Source organism: Neophocaena asiaeorientalis, unplaced genomic scaffold, assembly GCF_003031525.2.
Source record: "Neophocaena asiaeorientalis asiaeorientalis breed wild unplaced genomic scaffold, Neophocaena_asiaeorientalis_V1.1 scaffold19, whole genome shotgun sequence".
NCBI classification, from domain to species: Eukaryota; Metazoa; Chordata; class Mammalia; order Artiodactyla; family Phocoenidae; genus Neophocaena; species Neophocaena asiaeorientalis.
The window spans coordinates 2,667,814-2,684,483 of NW_020173388.1; the positions used below are offsets into that span (position 1 = coordinate 2,667,814).

General features: G+C 40.7%; 1 long non-coding RNA gene across 1 annotated transcript in view; it reads right to left on the reverse strand.

Moving 5' to 3' along the window:
- Window positions 1-2,514: 2,514 nt before the first annotated feature.
- The window catches only part of LOC112400806 (uncharacterized), a 110,697-nt gene continuing 96,541 nt past the window's right edge, over window positions 2,515-16,670 (reverse strand). The window contains exon 3 of the long non-coding RNA XR_003003469.1: window positions 2,515-2,604. This is a non-coding gene — a long non-coding RNA (uncharacterized LOC112400806). The remainder of the gene's footprint in view (window positions 2,605-16,670) is intronic.

The following is a 16,670-nucleotide window of genomic DNA, read 5'->3' on the forward strand; positions in this document are numbered from 1 at the left end:
GCTAAAGATGCCTCCACCCCTTCAAATGCTTCCTCAATCCTCTTTACCTGGCTAATTTCCACTTCACCTGGCTAATTTCCACTCATTCATTAAGGCTCAACTCACCCGCTCTTGCTTCCCAAACTCTTCATTTACTGTACTGTACTTGTAATTACTTGCTCAGTGTCTGTTACCTCCACTAGATGGTAAAGATAGAGAATAAATCTTATCCTATTTGCCCCTATATCTCCAGCACCTATTAAAATGCCTACACATGTCTGTATCACAAGAAATATTTGTTTAGTGAATGAATGAATGAGCTAGGAAATAGCAAAAGAAATAAAGTAAAAAAAAAAACCAAAAAAACAGTACAAAGAGCACAAATGGCACTCAGTCTCAGAGGTCAGGATAAACATGAGCATCTTAAATTCTTATTACCTTAGACCTGCCTGGGGAGACAGAAGACCTGTGTGCAGAGGGTTGTAGGACACTGATGGGGGAGACTGAGGATGGTGCAGGTGGATGGAGGGGTGTGCCGTGTTCTTGGATTGGAGGAATCAACATTGTGAGGGTGACTCTGATGCCCGGGGCAGTCTGCAGGTTTGGTGCGGTCCCTGTCGGGCTGCCACTGGCGTTTTTTGCAGAACTGGAGCAGGGAGTTTCATGGTTTGTATGGAGGCACGGGGGACCCCGGGTGGCCGGGGCAATCTTGAGAGTGAGGGGCGGGGCTGGAGGAATCAGGCTCCCTGACTTCAGACTGTGCTGCAGGGATGCAGTGGTCGGGGCGGTGTGGTGCTGGCACGGAGACAGAGGTGTGGATCGGTAGGGCCGGGTGGAGGGCCGGGGGATGGACCCACGCACGTGTGGCCTTGTCTTTGGTGGGGGAGGCGGCAGTGTGCAGTGGAGAGAGGACGGCCTCTTCGGTGGGTGGTGCTGGGAGGATTGGACAGGTACATGTAAAAGTATGAGATTAGATCACTCCCTAACACCATACACAAAAATAAGCTCAAAATGGATTAAAGACCTAAATGTAAGGCCAGAAACTATCAAACTCTTAGAGGAAAACATAGGCAGAACACTCTATGACATAAATCACAGCAAGATCCTTTTTGACCCACCTCCTAGAGAAATGGAAATAAAAACAAAAATATTGGATGACTGGATAAAGAAGATTTGGCACATATATACCATGGAATATTACTCAGCCATAAAAAGAAACGAAATTGAGCTATTTGTAATGAGGTGGATAGACCTAGAGTCAGTCATACAGAGTGAAGTAAGTCAGAAAGAGAAAGATAAATACCGTATGCTAACACATATATATGGAATTTAAGAAAGAATTTGAGAATTTAAGAAAATGCAATGGAATTTAAGAAAGAAAAATGTCATGAAGAACCTAGGCGTAAGACAGGAATAAAGCCACAGACCTACTAGAGAATGGACTTGAGGAAAAATTGTTATTACTTAACTTTAAAGAGTACACTGGCACAAGGCAACTACGCATACGTCCTTTGATAGTCCAAGGCAGAGAAGTCAGGCAGGATCAAATGCTGCGTAATTTCACACAGCGTGCTCACTCCTCCACGGTATTAGAGTTACAGTGGTTGGGCATTTGAACATGAATGCCTGCAGGTTCAGATTTCACTGTAAAGCCCAAGCATGTTGCTATGGAAAAACAAGATCCACTTTTGCTCCCACCATGTAAAACCTGAATCTCTCACTATGATGGTTTTAGCTATAATGTAAAAATCAGGCTTAGACAAACAACTCTTAATTATGGCAGAGGCACTGACAATGAACTAAGAATTCAGTATTTTAAATGCCAATGTATCTTTTATCCTATCATAAATCATTGTCAGTTCTCTTTTTAAAGGAAAGTGAAAGCACATTCCAGGTGATGGCTACATATAGAGAGAATGCAGATGCCCTTAAATATTTTAGACTGGTTGGCTTAAAATGTTTTTGACTTCTGTTTGCTCCTTCCCTTGGTGGAACTGGAATAAAGGCTTAAAATTCCCTTTAATGCCAAACAGCTGCTACTTTGCTTTGTTTCAATTAAAACTGAATGTAGCTGCCCCAGATGCCCTGCCCATGTGGAGCTGTATAAGATGTCATTGAACATCACCACCAAGCCCTGGAAAAGGGTGTTATGCATGTGTATTAATGAGCCATGGGATATTTGGGGAGGAAGAGGGAGAAGAGAGGGAGGGGATTCTGACATTTATTATATTGCAGCACCAATGCAAAGCCATCAGCACATTAAATTCTTTCCAGTATGTCTTGGAATCAAATATTTAAAGTTAAGATATTCAGTACCTTAGAAAACATCTAGTCAGACCTCCTTTTATGATTAGAAAACTGGGACCCAGAGAATCTTAGTGACTTGAGAAAGTCACACATCTGATCTGCGTCAAGGCCTCACTCTTCTCCCTTGACAATGCACACAGTCTGCAGTATCATGAAAGCCCTTTTTTAACACTTTAACTTTTATTCAGTTGTCACTACCTTAGCATGTAGTCAATATCCAGTGAACTCCCACTTGCTTTTTCTCGCTCCCTTTCTCTGCATTGCTTTTAACCCTCAGCCAGAGATTCTGCTTTGATCTTGGTAACGGTCCATTATGTCCTAAAAAACAGGCAGAAGCAACCACAGTGATAATTTTCACTCATGTGAATAATTTGGTTAGTTTCATGCCAGGCACAAAGGGAACAATCTCCATGAACTTGAAAATAAATTTTAACACTAACATTAACATTCAGCGGAGGAAACATGGTTATGAAATACCTTAAATATCCTTTTACTGTCTCTTTTTGCCTTTCCTCCATTTTGATTTATTCATGAAACCCAGTGGGTATTGTTACTGACAAAGGCATAATATTTGGATAGATAAAACTTAGAGACATTCCCATGAAAATTCCAGTCCATGGTAATAGAATATGTGTAATAATTAGAGTAGGCTAGCTGTTGTAAAAAATATGCCCCAAAATATATAATGGCTCTACTACAACAGAAGTTTATTTCTTACTTAATAGTACTGGGCAATTAAATAAATTAGTAAGCTGGACTTCTAAATAGTTATTCAGAGAGCAGGCTAATGGAGGCAACAGAGAGGCCTTGCCATCTTCAACATGAGCTGCACGTAGATTCGGCCTGAATATTGAGAGATTCTGAAAATGAGCTCATAAGTGTTTGCCCAGACTTAAATAGCACTGTCATGACCTGACAGGATGCATGACCTCCCTCTGTGCCCACCCACAACTTTGCAACAAGAGGAACGACTAAGGCACAGGGGGAAATCTTACTTAATGTGTTACTCCTAGCAGTCCACTTTTTCACCCAGTTTTAGGCCTCTCCAGCCTCTGCTTTGGGGAAATGCAGACCAGGAAGGCAGGATCAATCCTACTCAGAAATACAAGTCGAGCTATTATCCTAGAAACTCCCTAAAGCAACCGTAAACATTGTCTGCCTGAGCCTTAAGTGCTGCTGCCTGGCAGTGAACAACGCAAGGTTCAAAGGCTTGCTCCTTACCATAACGGGATTTAAGACTTTGCTGTTGGCTGTGGAATAAGGAAGATAGTTCTTGTGGATTGTTCCTTCAATCTGTGTTTATTTAGGTTAAAGAAGTTTGTTGTGTAGCTGCTTTCTTTTTCTTTCTTTCTTTTTTAATTTCTCTGGAAAACCTGTCCTTTTCATAATCAGTTCTAAGACAATATTCAACAAGATCCTTCATAAAGGGCAGAAGATTATAAATTGAGTTTTGTCCCCCACAAAACACCTTATCCTTTTACTTTTCATGGTCAATAAATAACACATTACTTTAGTATTTCTGTATTTGCCAATAATGAGAGACTTAGCCTGACAAAGGCAGATTTAATGAAAACATACACACACACACACACACACACACACACACACAAATAAATGTGTTCACAATACTGCAAAAAATTTGGCAGGAAACAAATTGAAAAAATAGAACATCTCTTTCTCCTACATGATAACTTTAGCTGCAACCATGATATCAAACACACAAAGCAAAATAAAATAAGGATTTTTCCATCAGCACATTTTTAAGGTTAACTTTTGAACATAAATTAGCTTCCTCTGCTTGACATGCTCCTATACACTCAAAGCCAGACTCAAAACTTATAAAGCATTTAATATTTTTAATTATTCGTGCCACACACTCATTCCAGAGACTCACATTCCATAAGGGGCAAGGCCTCTGCTTTGGGAACACTTACCTAAAGAGAAATTGGGGAATTTAATTACATTATCCCTTGTGCTTTTGAATATCTGGGGCCACTGCCAGGTAATAGCCCTCATACGCTAACAGCAAGGACTTGGTCCAGAACTGCTTTGAGTCTACAATGAAATAAGAAACTTGAGCTATTATCTAATAGAACTTCTCCTAGGAATTCCCAGATTTGGGGGCTGGGGAATGGGGTGCGTGGAATAAGAGCAGGGCGAGAGAGTGTGGATGCAGTCTGTCCTTCAGCCCTGCTCCTCCTGACTTCCAACAAAATGACTGGCAAGCATTACCGTGGTGACACCTTGCTGAGCCTCTCACACCCCACCTACTCACATTCACCTGACTCTGATACTGATACTGTGGAGATACACAGTATCCGTACCTAATGGTCAAGGAACTCTCCAAAGTGCAAGATGGTCTGAGAGGACCATCTTTCCTTTGTCTTAGCTTTCCTTTGTGCCTCGAGAAACAGGGCTTTCAGTCTCTGACTTCTGAAAAAAGACTGTAGTACACGGATGTTCACCATCTCTCAACCTCCTCTTCCTTCCTCCAAATAATGCCTCCCTTCATCAAACCAACATGTTGATCTTGCTCTTTCCCTTGGGAGACTCCACCACCTCTCTGGAAAAAGGAGAAATCTTGGTAGTTTTCTGTGTGGCTTAAACACTAGGGTCCTCTGGCTTTAGCTAGGTATTTAATGAGGTACTCAGTTGCAAACTCCAGAAGGGAGGAGAAAGGGAAAAGGTGAGATTAAGCACCCTGAGTAAAAGCCAAGATTGTTGCTCCAATAGTTTCCTTCATTGTATCAGGGAGGGCTATATCACTGCTTTTCTCACTGCTTATTTAAGATACAAGCACCTGACAAGGTAAGCACTAATTTTTCCCTGAGGACAATCAAGTCAATCATTTGTGAGGAAAAGACATCCTTCCTATCAACGTGACTTGGGATGCTGCCACCCTTCGTGAAGCAAGAATCCTGCTATTTCAGGACTAGGTGTTTTTGGCTCTTTCCTGAGCCAAGCTTCCCTTACAGGAGCCACCACAGTAAAGGGGACAAGCTCTTTCTTTGCAATCCAGGAGGAGTGGTACCAATTCCAGTAAGACCTTTTTTATTCCAAATCCTCCTCACTAGTACCATAGACCCGAGAGAGGGCATATCTTCCTGCCCTGATACAAAACATCTTGCTTGATGCTGCAGAGGAAAGACAAAGAAGAAAGAGACTTGGTCTCCAAGCAATTTACAGTCTAGTAGGACCACACTGGTTACAATGATGTTTAATCAATTTCTCCAAAACATAGTGGCATACAACAACAAATATTTATTGTATCACCATTTCTTTGGGTCAGGATCAGGATACAGCTACCTGGCTACCTCTGCCTCAAGATCTTTAGTAAGGCTGCAGTCAAGTTGTCAGCTGGGGCTGCAGTCTCATCTGAAAGCTCAGCTGAAGGGAATTCACTTCCACACTCACTCACATGGACCTTGATCCCCTGCCACATGGACCTCTCTACATGGCAGCTTGTTTTCTCCAGAGCAAGAGATCCAGGAGGGAGTAAAAGACAGTGCTTAGGACAAAAGCCAAAATGTTTTTTATCAGCTAGTATCAGAGTGACATCCCAGCACTTCTGCCATATTCTATTCATTAGAAGAGAATCAATAAATCCAGGGATTATACAAAGGTATGAATACTAGGGGGTGGAGGTAACTGGGGACTGTCTTAGAGGCTGCCTATCACAAAGACACTAAGACAAGCACAGAAACTAGACAGTTTACCTTAAGTGAGGAGTACAGTTTCAAAGAGGGAGAAATCACTCATTAGAAAAATGAGTTAAGGTTTCATCCTCACAAAAGAGATGGCATTTAAGCTGGCCCTTAAAAATGGGTAGTGCTGTAATAAATGGAGATAATTGGAGGGTGTTTTAAGCTAAAATAAAGGCATGAGCAGAGGTAGAGAAGTAAGAGAGTGTGGAATGCTCAGGGTGACAGCCTGGTTTTACTAACAAGTACATCTAAGGAGATGAGTAATGGACTTGGTTTGTTAGTTTTATTATTATAGGTATAAGATTAGCTCCTTGCAACCAAAAGTCAGCATGATGTAGAAGATGGACTTTGACCCCATGAAATCTGAGTTCAAATCCCAGCTCCTCCATTTAACTTCAGCACATTATACAAATTCTCTGAGCTTCCTTATCTGAGAAATTATGAGAATCTTGCCTTGCAAGGTGTGTGTGGGAATTAAATGCACAGGACACATCTAGCATGGCCCTTGGCACATGGTGGGCATTCAATTGTCAGTTACTTCTTAAAGGAAAGAGTTGTCCTTTATTCTCTGTATCCCTTCTAGCAGCTCTCACACAATAAGGCCTCGATAAACATTTAATAAAATAAATAATGCAAGCATGCCTTAATGAATAAATCCACCTCTCAGCCAAATGGTGAGTTTCATCATTATAGTGTTATTCCTTGGACATCCATCCCCTACTGGAATAACAATGCATATTTTATCTACCTGACCAAAAAAGAGTGGGGATTAATTAGATAAATGATGATCTTCAAATAGTAATCTGTACATATCAGTATTATTATTTGCTAAAAATATCTAATACTGAAAAATGGCAAGTAGTAATTAACTAGATTCCTAGGGCAAGTCTATTTTATTTAAATATCAATACTCTCACTTCAGACTTCAGAGGATTACAAAAATAAAAATAATACTTCAAGACTGCTCAAAAGATAAATAAATCAGAACTAAGCACAAACAGGTGTCAACGAAGGCAAGGTGAAAGAGTGTACAGAACCACAGGTCATAGGATCCTGTGTTATTAGGATGGTGTTCCATGACATTAAAATGTCTTGCATTGTACATCATCTTTACCCTTTCTCCTTTCTCCTCTCTCATCACCTTTTCTGTCCATCCATTTTCTGACTTTTCTCCTTCTTCTTCTCACTTACCATTAATATCTTCTTTCTCAAAGCCCCTCCCCTTCCACACAAAAATCCATTGCTTCTATTCTGTATCTTCTCATCCTAATCGTACCCTTGCCATCAGCAAGAGGAACAAAAAGCCATAATCTTCTCAGATCAATGAAAGACAGTAAGAACAGTGGTTAACCTGGATTGAAAGTTTACTGCTTGGCCAGTCTGAATCAGACCTGCTATGCTTACTGCCTCCCAATAAGAGAACTAGATGTGCCAGAGTCAGTATGTCTGGGGTACTATCCTAAAATATCCTCCATTCTCCTGACTCCTGGGACCACTCTGGATGAGGAAATGTGTGAAACCTTGTCTTATCCCCAGAAAAAGTCCACTTTGTCAAAGCAGACAGGAACCCTGTAAAAATAACGGGAGACACTGAGTGTTTGAAGCAGGAGACACCACTATCCATGATTAGCAAGGTTTTAAAAATGGTCTCGAGTCCCAGGAAAGAGAGTCAGTTCATCAATCATTAGAATTTTGCACTGGCACTACCACTTGAAGAGTATTACTGCAAATGTGCTTGGTTATAAACAGAAGAGATGTGGTAGGGATTCTAGCTGCTCACCAAAATCCTTTGTCTCTCCCACCTGAGTACAACTGGAAGACACTTCCCAGCTTCTGCTGTAAACATCATCTTTAAGTGAATGAGCTCAACTGAATGTGAGGGCAAATAATATGTACCATTTTCTGGTCCAGTCCTTAAAAGCCTCCTTCATGCACTGGCACTCTTCCCTTCCTGGCTGACTGTGATGTTCACCCCTAAGGGTGACACTGAAAGCGTTACACTGAGGATGTCAGAGACACGGAAGTCCTGGTCCCTCAAAGACTGCCACTAACTAGGGACTGCCTTGGATATTTATTTGAGCAAGAGATAAACTTCTATTATATATGACATTTACTGGACCCGACATACCTTTTAAAGGTCCATTTGTTACAGTAACTGGTGCTATCCTAACACAGGAAATAGTTGTCTGGTGAGGGACCTGGAAATTTATGGAGTTTTGATCATAGCAGTTGAAAAGCTTTAGCCAAACAGTGGCTCAGTGGTTTAGGGGCCACTTAGGCTCTTTGAAAAATCTGACAAAAGCAAAACTCCCTCTTGCCTAAAAAATTCACATAAGCCCCAAACCCTCCCATCCCCCCGCCACACACACACACACACACACACACACACACACACACACACACACACACACACACACACACACCCCCCAAACACAACTGAAAATTCTTCCATGGATGGTAAGATCCTCGACTGAAAGTGATTGAAATATCTCTGTCAATCACTTACCATATATGTCTGACTAGATACTATGCTGCAGGGTCACAACAGTGACCTAGGCCAGCAGTACTTGCCCTCATGGAGCTCAGAGTCTACTGGATCTAGACAATGAGATCTCTTTGTTTACACTCTGTCCAAGGCACTTTATTTAAGAACTACAAGGAACTTAACCGCAAGTCCCCATCAAGCCCCACCATCCTCCAAAATCACCACGGAGATGCCCCTTCTCCCACAGATCTCGTCTTTCCACTTTCAATCCTGGCACACTCCTCCCACTATGACCACTGCCCTCCCTTTCCCCACCCCCATTCCAGGCTTCTTTCCTGAATTACTGCCCCAGGACCCTGAGGAGGAAGACATTGAGGCTGGTCCTCTACTGCCATCTGGTGGTCAGACCTGGTATCGGCCTGAAAAGCACACCATCCTGGAGGCCCTACAACCTCCACACCTGCATCACATTAATCCTTGGGAGTCCTGTACTGCTCCGAAAGAAGACGGGAGGGGAATATGAGCAATGTTGCAGAGTATGGACAGACCAGGAAACACTGTGCCATGTTCCTGCTCTGCACAGTTCTGCATCCTTTGCTCATACCCGTTCCTACATATTTTCCTCCTTCCTACTCCTTCTTTAATCACTTCCGTTTCCGCATACCCCTGTCTATGTCTTGGGCCTACCCCTGAGGTTTCTATCAGCATTGTTTAAAGACACATATTCAGTTTTATCTGTAAGTAGAGTGACCCACCGCCTAAGGTGTGTGATTTCAGGGGTTCTGGGGAACAACACACCACTGTTCTGCATTCCTCCACCTCCAAAATTTCTCCCAAACTGTCTTCGATGACTGACATTGCTTTAATCTATTCAGTAAAGACACACTGATTATCTACTATGTAACAGGCACAGTTCTAGGCACTGGGGATAAAGCAATGAACAAAACATAAAAATATGAGACAAATATTTTTATTTCACAATTAGGCCTCCCTTTTAATGCAAATATTGCTGAGAAGTAATGCATAGATTTACATAAACACTGAATTATTCATGCATGTTACCAAAATTCTCTGTGAAAGTTATGTATCACTGGTAGAGGTTCGTAACTATTTTAAATGGGCAATGGCCCCTTTTTGGTTTTCCTATGATCAAATCACAAAAGCTATCATGACTACATAATTTTGTAGAAAGAATACATACTTTAAGGTTGTATAGACATGGATTTAAATCTTGGCTCCATTACTTGCAAGCTGTGTGTTCTTTAGCCAGATAATTAACCTCTCTGAATCTCTGTGCTTTCATCTACAGAAATAGAGAAATTGATGTCAATTTATCATGGTTGTGGTGTAAGATCATATGTGTAATCCCCAGAGCAAGATCTGGCGCAGAATGGACATCATAAACATTAGCTTCCTTGCCATTCCCAAAATAGCTTGTTTTATAGTCAGAGACTAGGGAGCTAGTGTGACTCTAATGACAAAGACACATAATGACTGAAATTGCTTTAATAAGGGATCAAGATTTTGATTTCACAGTTAGATGTGTTTCCATAATTAGCAAAATTGCTACTCCTAGTTTGCAGCCTGACAGAACCTACTTCTTTTTTGGGCATAGCCTGCCCTGGCAACTCATGATGCCAAATCCAGAAGCTGAAGCTCTCCAGAAGCCCTGCAACCTGTTCAAGGTATTGGTCCTTGCTTTTTTTCTTTTTTTTTTTTTTGTAAATAGATCTTCATTGGAGCATAATTGCTTCACAATACTGTGTTAGTTTCCGTTGCACAACAAAGTGAATCAGCCATATGCATACATATGTCCCCATATCCCCTCCCTCTTGAGCCTCCCTCCCACCCTCCCTATCCCACCCCTCTAGGTCATCCCAAAGCACTGAGCCGATCTCCTTGTGCTATTCTGCTGCTTCCCACCAGCCAACTAGTTTACATTCGGTACTGTATATATGTTGATGCTACTCTCACTTGGCCCCAGCTTCCCCCTCCCAACCCATCTCCTCAAGTCCATTTTCTGTGTCTACCTCTTTATTCCTGCCCTGCAAGTAGGTTCATCAGTACCATTTTTTTTTCTTTTTAGATTCCATATTTATGTGTTAACATACAGCTTTTTCTCTTTCTGACTTACTTCACTCTGTATGACAGACTCTAGGTCCATCCACCTCACTACAAATAACTCAGTTTCATTTCTTTTTATGGGTAATATTCCATTGCATATATGTGCCATATCTTCTTTATCCATTCATCTGTCAATGGACATTTGGGTTGGTTCCATGTCCTGGCTAAGGTAAATAGTGCTGCAATGAACGTTGGGGTACATGTCTCTTTTTGAATTATGGTTTTCTCAGAGTGTATGCCCAATAGTGGGATTGCTGGGTCATATGGTAGTTCTATGTTTAGTCTTTTAAGGAACCTCCATACTGTTTTCCATAGTGGTTGTATCAATTTACATTCCCACCAACAGTGCAGGAAGGTTCCCTTTTATGTCTATTTAGGTCTTCCACCATTTTTTAATTAGATTGCTTGTTTTTCTGATATTGAGCTCTATATGCTGTTTGTATATTTTGGAGATTAATCCTTTGTCTGCTTTTTTTTTTTTTTTTGCGGTACGCAGGCCTCTCACTGTTGTGGCCTCTCCCATTGCGGAGCACAGGCTCCAGACGCACAGGCTCAGCAGCCATGGCTCACGGACCTAGCCACTCCACGGCATGTGGGATCTTCCCGGACCGGGGCACGAACCCATGTCCCCTGCATCGGCAGGCAGACTCTCAACCAATGCGCCACCAGGGAAGCCCTGTCTGCTGTTTTATTTGCAAATATTTTCTCCCATTGTAAGGGTTGTCGTTTTGTCTTATGGTTTCCTTTGCTGTGCAAAAGCTTTTAAGTTTAATTACATTTGTTTATTTTCGTTTTTACTTCCATTACTCTAGGAGATGGGTCAAAAAAGATATTGCTGTGGTTTACGTCAAAGAGTGGTTTTCCTACGTTTCCCTCTAAGACTTGTATAGTGTCTGGTCTTACACTTAGTCTTTAATCCATTTGGAGTTTATTTCTGTGTATGGTGTTAGGGAGTGTTCTAATTTCATTCTTTTACATGTAGCTGTCCAGTTTTCCCAGCACCACTCATTGAAGAGGTTGTCTTTTCTCCATTGTATGTTCTTGCCTCCTTTTTCATAAATTAGTTGCCCATATGTGTGGGGGTTTATCTCTGGTCATTCTAACCTGTAATTGATCTATATTTCTGTTTTTGTGCCAGTACCATACTGTCTTGATTACTGTAGCTTTGTGGTTCAGTTTGAAGTCGAGGAGCCTGATTCCTCCAACTCTGTTTTTCTTTCTTAAGATTGCTTTGGCTATTCGGAGTCTTTTGTGTTTCCATATGAATTGTAAAAATTTTTGTTCTAATTCTGTGAAGAATGCCATTGGTAGTTTGATAGGGATTGCACTGAATCTGTAGATTGCTTTGTGTAGTACAGTCATTTTCACAACACTGATTCTTCCAATACAAGAATATGGTATATTTCTCCATCTGTTTATGCCATCTTTGATTCCTTTCATCAGTGTTTTATAGTTTTCTGAGTACAAGTCTTTTGCCTCCTTAGGCAGGTTTATTCCTAGGTATTTTATTCTTTGTGTTGCAGTGGTAAATGGGAGTGTTTCCTTAATTTCTCTTTCTGATTTTTCGCTGTTGGTGTATAGGAATGCCAGAGATTTCTGTACATTAATTTTGTATCCTGCAACCTTACCAAATTCATTGATTAGCTCTAGTAGTTTTCTTGTTGCATCTTTAGGATTTTCTATGTATAGTATCATGTCATCAGCAACAGTGACAGTTTTACTTCTTCTTTTCCAATTTGTATTCCTTTAATTTCTTTTTCTTCTCTGATTGCTGTGGCTAGGACTTCCAAAACTATGTTGACTAAGAGTGGCAAGGGTGGACATCCTTGTCTTTTTCCTGATCCTAGTGGAAATGCCTTCAGTTTTTCACCATTGAGTATGATGCTTGCTGTGGCTTTGTCAGATATGGCCTTTATTATGTTGAGGTAGTTTCCCTCTATGCCCATTTTCTGGCAAGTTTTCATCATAAATGGTGTTGAATTTTGTCAAAAGCTTTTTCTGCATCTATTGAGATGATCACATGGTTTTTATTCCTTAATTTGTTAATATGGTGCATCACACTGATTGATTTGCGTATACTGAAGAATCCTTGCATCCCGGGGATAAATCTCACTTGATCATGGTGTATGATCCTTTTCATGTGCTGTTCAATTCTGTCTGCTAGTATTTTGTTCAGGATTTTTGCATCTATGTTCATCAGTGATATTGGTGTATAATTTTCTTTTGTGATATCTTTTTTGGGTTTTGGTATCAGGGTAATGGTGGCTTCATAGAATGAATTTGGGAGTGTTTCTCCCTCTGCAAATTTTTGGAAGAGTTTGAGAAGGACTGGTGTTAATTCTTCTGTAAATGTTTGATAGAATTCTCCTGTGAAGCCATCTGGTCCTGGGCTTTTGTTTGCTGGAAGATTTTTAATTATGGCTTCAATTTCATTACTTGTGAGAGGTCTGTTTATATTTTCTAATTCTTCCTGGTTCAGTCTTGGAAAATTGTACCTTTCGAAGAATTTGTCCATTTCTTCATGGCTGTCCATTTTATTGGAATAGAGTTGTTTGTAGTAGTCTCTTATAATGCTTTGTATTTCTGCAGTGTCAGTTGTGATTTCTCCCTTTTCATTTCTAATTTATTGATTTGCATCCTCTACCGTTTTTTCCTGATGAGTCTGGCTAAAGGTTTATCCATTTTGTTTATCTTCTCAGAAAACCAGCTTTTAGTTTTATTGATCTTTGCTATTGTTTCCTTTGTTTCCATTTCATTTATTTCTGCTCTGATCTTTATGATTTCTTTCCTTCTACTGACTTTGGATTTTCTTTGTTCTTCTTTCTCTAGTTGTTTTAAATGTAGGGTTAGATTGTTTGAGATTTTTCTTGCTTCTTGTGGTGAGATTGTATTGATATAAACTTCCCTCTTAGAACTGCTTTTGCTGCATCCCATAGGTTTTGGGTTGTCGTGTTTTCATTGTCATTTGTTTCTATGTATATTTTTATTTCTTTGATTTCTTCAGTGATCTCTTGGTTATTTAGTAGTGCACTGTTTAGCCTTCATGTATTTGTGTTTTCTACAGTTTTTCTTCCTGTAATTGATTTCCAATCTCATAGCGTTGTAGTCAGAAAGGATGCTTGATACGATTTCAATTTTCATACATTTTCTGAGGTTTGATTTGTGACCCAGGATGTGATCTACACTGGAGAATGTTCCATGTGCACTTGAGAAGAAAGTGTATTCTGCCACTTTTGTGTGGAATGTTCTATAAATATCAATTAAATCTATCTGGTCTACTGTGTCATTTAAAGTTTGTGTTTCCTTATTTATTTTCTGTTTGGATGATCTGTCCATTAGAGTAAGTGGGGTGTTAAAGTCCCCTACTATTATTGTGTTAATGTCGATTTCCCCTTTTATGGCTGTTAGCATTTGCCTTATGTACTGAGGTGCTACTGTGTTGGGTGCATAAATATTTACAATTGTTATATCTTCTTCCTGGATTGATCCCTTGATCATTATGTAGTGTCCTTCTTTGTCTCTTGTAATAGTCTTTGTTTTAAAGTCTATTTTCTCTGATATGAGAATTGCTACTCCAGCTTTCTTTTGTTTTCCATTTGCATGCAATACCTTTTTCCATCCCTTCACTTTCAGTCTGTATGTGTCCCTAGGTCTGAAGTGGGTCTCTTGTAGACAGCAAATATATGGGTCTTGATTTTGTATCCATTCAGTGAGCCTGTGTTTTTTGGTTGGGGCATTTAATCCATTTACATTCAAGGTAATTATCAATATGTATGTTCCTGTTACCATTTTCTTAATTGTTTTGGGTTTGTTTGTTTGTTTGTTTTGAAGTACCCACAGTGCCTTTAATAAGTCAGCACAATAAAGAGTGAATAGAAAAACAACAAAAAAGAAAATTGCATAAAATTGTCTCGAATTCTCACTTCAAAAGAATTCTGCATATTGACAATTCTTATTGTCAAGGCACTGACTTTCTAGGGCATTCAATCTGAAAACCATGTGTCCTTCTGCATAATGACTCCACCCAACCTCTGCCTCGTGTTGCTGGGGTTACAGTCATGGAAGACTTTAATTCTCTGTCTCTTCCTCTGTCCTGGGGCTTTTTTTTTTTTTTTTTTAACATCTTTATTGGAGTATAATTGCTTTACAATGGTGTGTTAGTTTCTGCTTTATAACAAAGTGAATCAGTTATACATATATCCCCATATCCCTTCCCTCTGCATCTCCCTCCCTCCCACCGTCCCTATCCCACCCCTGTAGGTGGTCACAAAGCACTGAGCTGATCTCCCTGTGCTATGCGGCTGCTTCCCACTAGCTATCTATTTTACATTTGGTATTTGGGTTTGTTTTTGTGGGTCTTTTTCTTCTCTTGTGTTTCCCTCTTAGAGAAGTTTCTTTAGCATTTGTTGTAAAGCTGGTTTGGTGATGCTGAATTCTCTTAGCTTTTGCTTGTCTGAAAAGCTTTTGACCTCTCCATCAAATCTGAATGAGACCCTTGCTGGGTAGAGTAATCTTGGTTGCAGGTTTTCCTCTTTCATCACTTTAAGTATATCCTGCCACTCTCTTCTGGCCTGCAGAGTTTCCACTGAAAAAGCAGCTGATAACCTTATGGGGATTCCTTTGTATGTTAATTTTTTGTTTTTCCCTTGATGCTTTTAATATTTTTTCTTTGAATTTAATTTTTGATAGTTTGATTAATATGTGTCTCTGTGTGTTTTTCTTAGGGTTTATCCTGTATGGGACTCTCTGTGCTTCCTGGACTTGGGTGACTATTTCCTTTCCCATGTTAGGGAAGTTTTCCACTATAATCTCTTCAAATATTTTCTCAAACCCTTTTTCTCCTCTTCTTCTGGGACCCCTATAATTCGAATATTGGTGCATTTAGTGTTGTCCCAGAGGTCTGTGAGATCGTCTTCTTTTCATTCTTTTTTCTTTATTCTGCTCCTTGGCAGTTATTTCCACCATTTTGTCTTCCAGCTCACTTACTCATTGTTCTGCCTCCATTATTCTGTTATTGATTCCTTCTAGTGTATTTTTCATTTCAGTTATTGTGTTGTTCATCTCTGTTTGTTCTTTACTTCTTCTAGATCTTTGTTAAACATTTCTTGTATTTTCCCAATCCATGCCTCCATTCTATGTCCAAGATTCTGGATCATCTTTACTATCATTACTCTGAATTCTTTTTCAGGTAGATGGCCTGTTTAATCTTCATTTATTTGGTGTTGTAGGTTTTTACCTTGCTCCGTCATCTGTGATATATTTTTTTGCCATCTCATTTTTTCTTTTTCTTTTATGAGTGGGATTGTGTTCCAGTCTTACTGGTTGTTTGGCCTGAAGCTTCCACCACTGGAGTTTGTAGGCCGGGTAGAGCTGGGTCTTGGTGCTGAGGTGAGGAACTCTGTGAGACCTCACTCTGATGAATATTCCCTGAGGTCTGAGATTCTCTGTTAGTCCAGTGGTTCGGACTCAGAGCTCCCAGTGCAGGAGCTTCAGCCCAACCCCAGGCTCATGAACCAAGATCCCACAAGCCACCTGGGGTGGCAAAAAAAAGAATAACAAAGTAAAAAATAAAATTAGACTAGGAAACTAACAGATATGTTAGGAAGAATATTAAAAATATATATATAGATGAATCAACAACCAGAAGGTACAATGAGTACCACAATAGTAAAAAAGAGAGGAGGAAGGAAAAGAAGAAAAAAAAAAGTGGGGGGGAAGGCCTTGGCTGTGGAGGGCAGGGCCTAAGCAAAGATGAGGTTTGGGCAGTGGGGGGGGCCAATGCTCAGACCCACAGGGCTGGAAAAGGCCCTGGGGCTCTGGGGGTGGGGCTTAGGCTCAAGGAACACAAGGGGCCCAGGTGTGCCCCCCTCACCTGGTCTCAGAGGGCAGGGGACCTCACCTGGGAGCCCAGCAGGCTTCCTGGGCTCAAGTGGGCAGGGCAAACGCCCTACTCTCCCGGTCTGGGAGGACCCCTCCCGCCTGCCTCTCCTGTTCTCCCCAGCCTCCCCCCTATGCCCCCAAGGACCCACACAACCCGGATGGGGCTTTGGAGGTGGAGTACTGGCTTGGGA